The sequence below is a fragment of the Adiantum capillus-veneris genome, chromosome 20 (genome assembly GCF_014529385.1).
Source record: "Adiantum capillus-veneris isolate H3 chromosome 20, ASM1452938v2, whole genome shotgun sequence".
NCBI classification, from domain to species: Eukaryota; Viridiplantae; Streptophyta; class Polypodiopsida; order Polypodiales; family Pteridaceae; genus Adiantum; species Adiantum capillus-veneris.
Window position 1 is genome coordinate 129,195,364 of NC_140950.1, and position 6,936 is coordinate 129,202,299.

Here is a 6,936-nt window from a genome sequence, read left to right on the forward strand (position 1 = left end):
AGCTCCAAAACAGGATGCTCATTGCAAAGGATCACCTCTCTCCAATGCTTGGGAAAAGATAAGAGAGCATGATTCCTTTATCTTGTTTGACCCTGGCTCTTCTCACAACTTCATATCAAAAACGGAGTTGGCCACTAAGCTGGGCATTCAAGCTTTTGAGATGGGAAATATTGTAACTGTCGATGGAGCTTTCAAGGGACAACAAGCCTCCATTACACCCTTGATTGGGAAGTTGAGGCTTCATGTCCAAAGCTATGTTGACAAAGAAGAATTTTTCATCTCTCCTCTCCAACATGAGGATGTTATCCAAAGCGCACCATGGTTCAACCACATGGCTGCCAACATGAAGTTCTTTGAAGGAGAATTTACTTCACCTACAGGGAAAAGAGCATGTATATAGATTCTAAAGAGTCTGGTCGTACTATACCACTTGTAAATCCTCCTGCTTTTGATAAATCAATGAAAAGCTTAGTTTTCACGTACATAAGTTTTTGTCAAAGAGTCCTTAAAAGGTCTCAATGTTTCATCAAATGTAAATGGTAGGAATCAACAAGAGTTAGACTTGTCTAATTTTCTAAATGGATTCCAAGATGTGTTCATCGATGGTATCCCTATGGACTTACCTCCAAAACGAAGGGATGATGACCATCGAATTGAGCTCCTACCAGGAAGCTCACCGCCATGACAAGCCTCCTTATTGTGTTTCCCAACCTCAACAAGAGGAGATCATGAGGCAAGTACAAGAATTAGTAGACAAAGCGATGGTGAGGCCTAGATCCTCTCCTTTTTGTTTTCCAACCCTTTTAGTGCAAAAGAAAGATGGTACATACCGCATGTCTGTGGACTATCGAGCACTAAGCCATATCACTATCAAAAACAGATTTCCCGTACCGGGGGTAGAAGATCTATTTGATAAGCTACAAGGCTCTACCTACTTCAATAGGATTGACCTTGAAAGTGGCTATCATCAAATAAGTATAGTGAATGAAGATATCCTAAAGACCGCGATTACAATGTTTGGTCTTTATGAATATCTAGTCATGTCTTTTGCCTTGACAAATGCACCAGCCATTTTCAATCGTTTAATGGAAAAAATCTTTAGACCCTACTGCAAATTCACTAGAGTGTTCTTTGATGATATCATCATCTACTCCAAGTCCTTGGAGGAACACAAGCAACATCTCCAATTGATTTTTCAAGCATTAAGGGAGAACAGCTTTTTTTATCAATCAAAAGAAAAGTAAATTTTTCCTTCAAGAGATCAAATACTTAGGTCATATTATCTCCCAAGATGGTATCTGTATGGATCCATAAAAGTTGGAGGTAATAAAAGCATGGCCTAATCCAAGGAATCTACATAAGCTCCCTATCGAGAACGTGTCTTCGAATGCATTGATTGCAGGGTATGCCCAAGAGGGGCAGGGCTAGGAATCTCTCGGATCTTTTAATGGCATCTCTCCATAGCAATCACCTGCGCTTCGATCTTGCAGGAATGTGGCACTGATCTGGGCAAAAGAATTCACAATGAGATTTGTTACTGTGGGCCCTGGGGTTGTTGAAAAAAGAGGTGGTGCTTGGGAGTTCCGAGATCGACATGTATGTCAAGTGTCGTGTCCTTCAGAAAGCAAAGTAAGTGCTCGAGTACTTTCTATCTGGGAGCCAGTCAGAGGCCATCTCTTGAGAATGCATTGATTGTGGCATTTACCTAACTGACACAGATGCAATCACATCTTGAGGAGCTCCGTGACGAGAGAGAGAGAGAGAGAGAGAGAGAGAAAAGATGACTTGTCTGTGTACGGTGCATGAGCAACCACAAAGAGAGAGAGTGTGCGCCAGACTTTGTGTGTGTAGGAGGTTGAGAGAGAGAGAGAGAGAGAGAGAAAAAAGAAGGCTTAACCGAGCAGGAAATTTGAGCTCCAGGGAGCAAATCGGCACTGAGCAGACAGCGAGTGAGAAGCTTTGGAAGCAAAGCTTGAGCAGGTCGTGGAGCTCCAAATCAAAACCAATGCTTAGCTGCAAGGTTAAACACACACACACACACACACACTCCATAGCTTGGAAATTGACAACATCGATGCAGCAGAACAGATTTTGGGCAGATTTGAAATCGGCAGCAGGTCGATAGGCGAGCTTTGCAGCTGAACCAAAGCGATGACATACAAAGTCGCTAGTGAAGCTCTGCACTTTTGCGAACAGCGGTGGGCCGAAAACACACCCAAATACTCGCTGGCAGGTCGTTAGTTCCTCTGCAGCATTCGACAGTGCAGCAAGAAATTGATTTTTTTATTGACTCAAACACACCTTGTGTGTGCAAGGGATCATTCCCACCAAACGGCCTCCGGCTCCCTGAACCTCGCTCACACACCCAAGTCCGACCATCCGGCCCCCGACTCTCCGTCTAAAGCTTGAGAGAGAGAGAGAGATTTTGATATATATATGTATATATATCCGTCTAAAGCTTGAGAGAGAGAGAGAGAGAGAGAGAGAGAGAGAGAGAGAGCTCCGCCTCTGACAATGACACCACATCTTCGACATCGGTGACTTGTCGCTCCGCACCAGCACATTGGTTTTGACACAAATTTGAGCTTATTACGACGGATTACTGGCATCCCATCCTGAAACCGAGCATTCTCGCTACGAGCGTTTTCTCGTGGACGTCTATTTTGCCACACACACGGGTGAGGTGCTTCTACTATAGAGGAGCGACATCTAGCATCGGCACTGAGTGCACCGATCAGACCTTACGATACGAGTTTTGGCTACGACATGTTTGGCGGCTATACGACTAGCATATTTTCGTTTATTTTGAACACATGTTGTTTTATAGTGTGTGCATTATCGCTAAATTTATGGCCACAAGATTTACACCTCAATCTCAATAAGGCCTTTCATGTTCATCTACATAGCTCAACTCATATCCTCCCACAATATTGTAAAGGGTTTGTGAACGTCAACAAAAGTATCTATCAACATTAGAACTTCAATCTATACAAATAATTGCTACTCTATTTAAAAATGAAATCATTACCATTACTAAATCAACAATCATTTACAATGTCCATAAACATAGCTTTAAAATTTCAGAATATATTTTTAGTTAAATCTAAAAAAGTTTATCTTGAGTGTGAGCTTTCACTCTACACATGACAAGCAATCACTTAATTTATATCTATATAGCTTTCAAGTGTGAGTAAAATCTAAACATGGCAAGTAATCTCCTAAATCTGCATAAATGACCCTCAGGTGTGATTCAAGCTCTACACATGTACCTTCTATTTACCCTACCTAAATCACTTCTAATTTGAGTCAAGCTCTACACATGTACCTTCTATTTACCCTACCTAAATCACTTCTAATTTGAGTCAAAATCTACACAAGGCAAGCGATTACTATTCTACCTACCTAAATCACTTCCAGTGTGAGTCAAGCTCTACATGTAATATGTAATTTTTATTTATCCTATCTACATCACTCCCAAATTTGAGTCAAACTCTACAAAAGGCACTTAAGTCACCTCCATTGTGAGCATTGCTCTACACTTAGCAGGAAACCACAAACTAAGTTTACCTTAGTTTCTTTTACGTGTAAGCATGGCTACACAAAGAAGTAACTACTAATTTAGGTTAAATTAAATCAATTCCAAGTATGAATATTTTCTACACATAGTAAGAAATCACTAAGTTTACTCTAATTAACTTTCTGATCACTACACTATTTCTAAATATCACACTTTAAACTAAATTTTAAACTTTTTATTCTATATTGAAATAGACTTTATTTCTAATTAATAGCTCAAAGAGCAAATATATATATATATATAGTTTTTGCGGTTTTAGAGTTCACCTTCGAGGTGAACTCAAGGGAAACCTTTCACTAGAAATGCCCACAATGGTAAAAGACTCGCGGATGACTTAAATAAAGAACAATTTAGCTCGATCAAAATATAGTTCAATCAAACTATATTTCGATCAAATTGCTAACAAATTATAGGAAATGGTGATGTTGGCTGATGTGGCATTGTATAATAGGCCTATTTAATTGGGGGGTTGTATAATATGCTCGATTGAAGCATAAAATATGTACCTTGTATAACATACAATGCAAGTAAGGTTTCTAGTCTCTCAAGGATGCCATTAATATGAGCCAATCCTTGGCTAGCTAGATTGGGATGCTATTTTTCATGTTCATGTAGATTCTTTTGGTATGGAGATGGGAGCTATTTTGGAACAACAAAATGGAAAAATGGATTATCCAATATATTTTGCTAGTCAAAGATTTTGTATAACTTCCACAACAAAATGAGACTACTAGGAAAGGTTTTTAGTGCCACCAAATTCAAGTATTATTTGTTGGTAAAATTGTTACATTTTCATTTGGACCATTAGCTGCTACTCTATCTAGATTAATAAAGTCATTATTGAAGGAATATTAAATTTTGGTCACATTCACAAAGTGAACATGGTCCCAAGAACATCCTTATAGTGATAGTTGTTCAATAGCATCCTTGATCAAGGGACTTGTAAGTTTGGGGGTTTCCAAGCCTCACTCTATTTCATTGTAGAGATAGCAACAAGAACCACGTACATAAATATCATATTGTGGGATGAAGTTGACATGAGTAGTGCATGGAGGTTACAAGATATTTTCAATCTCTTGGAAGACACACTCAATCCATATCTACTCAATGCAACACTCAAATGTATGTCAGACAGTAAAAACCAATTTGTATGATTGGCAAGCAAATCTTGACAATTCATTAAGCTACCAAGAATATCCAAACTTATAGGTCTAGTAGACAAAGTCTAAACACACATGCATAGGATCTCAAATCCACATTTTGGATAATTGCCAAAAAAAAAAATATTATCTACAAGGAAAATTTGACCTTGTTTGCTTTGGCTCAAAATGTACTTGGAAGCTTAGCAATGTTGCAGGTTTGATGGTTAAATCTTGAATTATAAACCAATTTGACCTTGTCTGCTTTGGCTCAAAATGTACTTGGAAGCCTCTCATACTTAAAATGCAGGTTTGATGGTTAAATCTTGAGTTATAAGCCAATTAGGAAGAGGGATAGCTACAACAAACTCATGGAACCATTGCAAGAAACTTACAATGTTGCAAAAGCTTTCACTTGCAAACATGTTGAAGCAGATGAAACTCCAAAAAGACAATCCATGAGGGCGTTATGCACACGAAAATGAATAGGGAGAGTACATAGTGCTCAGAGATAGAATGCACAATTTATTATCCCAAAATTTTCTTTGGCTTTTATAAAAATTGGCTGTCATACCTTAGCCAACGTTTTGAGAATGTCAAAGAGTCTTAAATATAGGGTAGAAAGGGACTGGATATTACATATGGGGTAATGACAAGCTGGAAGCTCACAACCTTGACTATTGACTTTACAATGCTATAAAAATGATTAAAAATACAAGTCTAGACATGACGAACTTTAATGAAAATAGAATGAATTGACAAATTATGAGCTCAAGTGAAGCCTCTTTGTTAGCTTGTTGCTAACATTTCTCCCTCGTAATATGGGTCATCCATGACATAACTACCGTATTGCGAGGTAGTGCTTTGGATTTCGTGCTTTACGATGCTTTTGGAGTGCTTTGAGAGCCTCATAGTACTTGATTCACAACTTCTTGTCCCCTTTAGTGAGGAATTGTACATCAATAGGGATTTTGAGCTCCATGAATGAGTAGCCGACAAATTTGGTGCAAATATTTTCAATGACATGGCCATATATTTTAGTGTTGAAAGTGAAAACCCCTGTGTAGATGGCCTTTTCAATGTCTGTGTATAATAAGAAGTTAGAAACATGTATCCTGCATAGATTCTGTTGGAATTAGGGTTGCAGAGAAACACACACAGCTTCGAGAAGACGAAGGAAGCTCAAGGCACACAATAGAGAGTGTGTTACTTAGTGTGCAATGGAAAGATAGATAGCCCTAGAGTGATGGGCGTATATACAATGCACGGGGGAAAAAACCTCCTAAAGAGGGAAAAAATGCCCCGGCGGTCCTAGTGAATTCACACACATCACTACCACATGTATATGGTAACAAATCCCCCCTGGAGTGATGCGGTGAACAAGAGCTGGCACATGAGTAAAGGGAAGTGCCATGCCCTGAGGACAGGATCAGTCCACAAAGGGGAGTAAGCCCAAAGCTTTGTGGAAAGCTTCAAACTTCTCACGAGACAATGCCTTTGTGAAAAGATCTGCAAGGTTGTCCTGTGTTGGCACATAAGCCAATCTGATCTCTCTTGCTGAGAGCCTCTCCCTGACATAGTGGTAATGCACCTCAATGTGCTTTGTGCGAGCATGAAAAACTGGGTTCCTCGCAACTGCCAATGCGCTCTGATTGTCAGTGTAGATAGTGTTGGCAGTGTCCTGTCCAACACCCAAATCAGCCATAAGGCGTTTGAGCCATACACACTCAACCGTAGCTGTGAAGACTGCCCTGTACTCAGCCTCACAACTCGAAGTGGCCACTGTAGGTTGCTTCTTGCTCAACTATGATATACATGAACTGCCAAGCATGAAACAAAAACCACTTGTGGACACTCGCGTGTCAAAACAACCAGCCCAATCTCAGTCCGAAAAAGCATGTAAGTCTGGCGGCAATGATCCCCCCTTGGGATAAAACAAGCCAAGATGTAAACTGCCACTAAGGTAGTGGAAAATCCTCTTGACAGCCTGCCAATGCTTAGACCCTCGGCTATGCATAAATCTGCTGACCTATGAGACTGCAAATTGAATATCCGGCCTCGTGTTGCATACATAAATGAGGCAGCCAACAACGGTTTGATAAAGAGTGACATCAACAGGATCACCAGCATCATGTAGACTCAACTTCAAACCTGTTTCCATGGGAGTGGCAATAGGTTTGCAATCCTCAAGTCCAAACTTACATACCAATGTCTGTATGT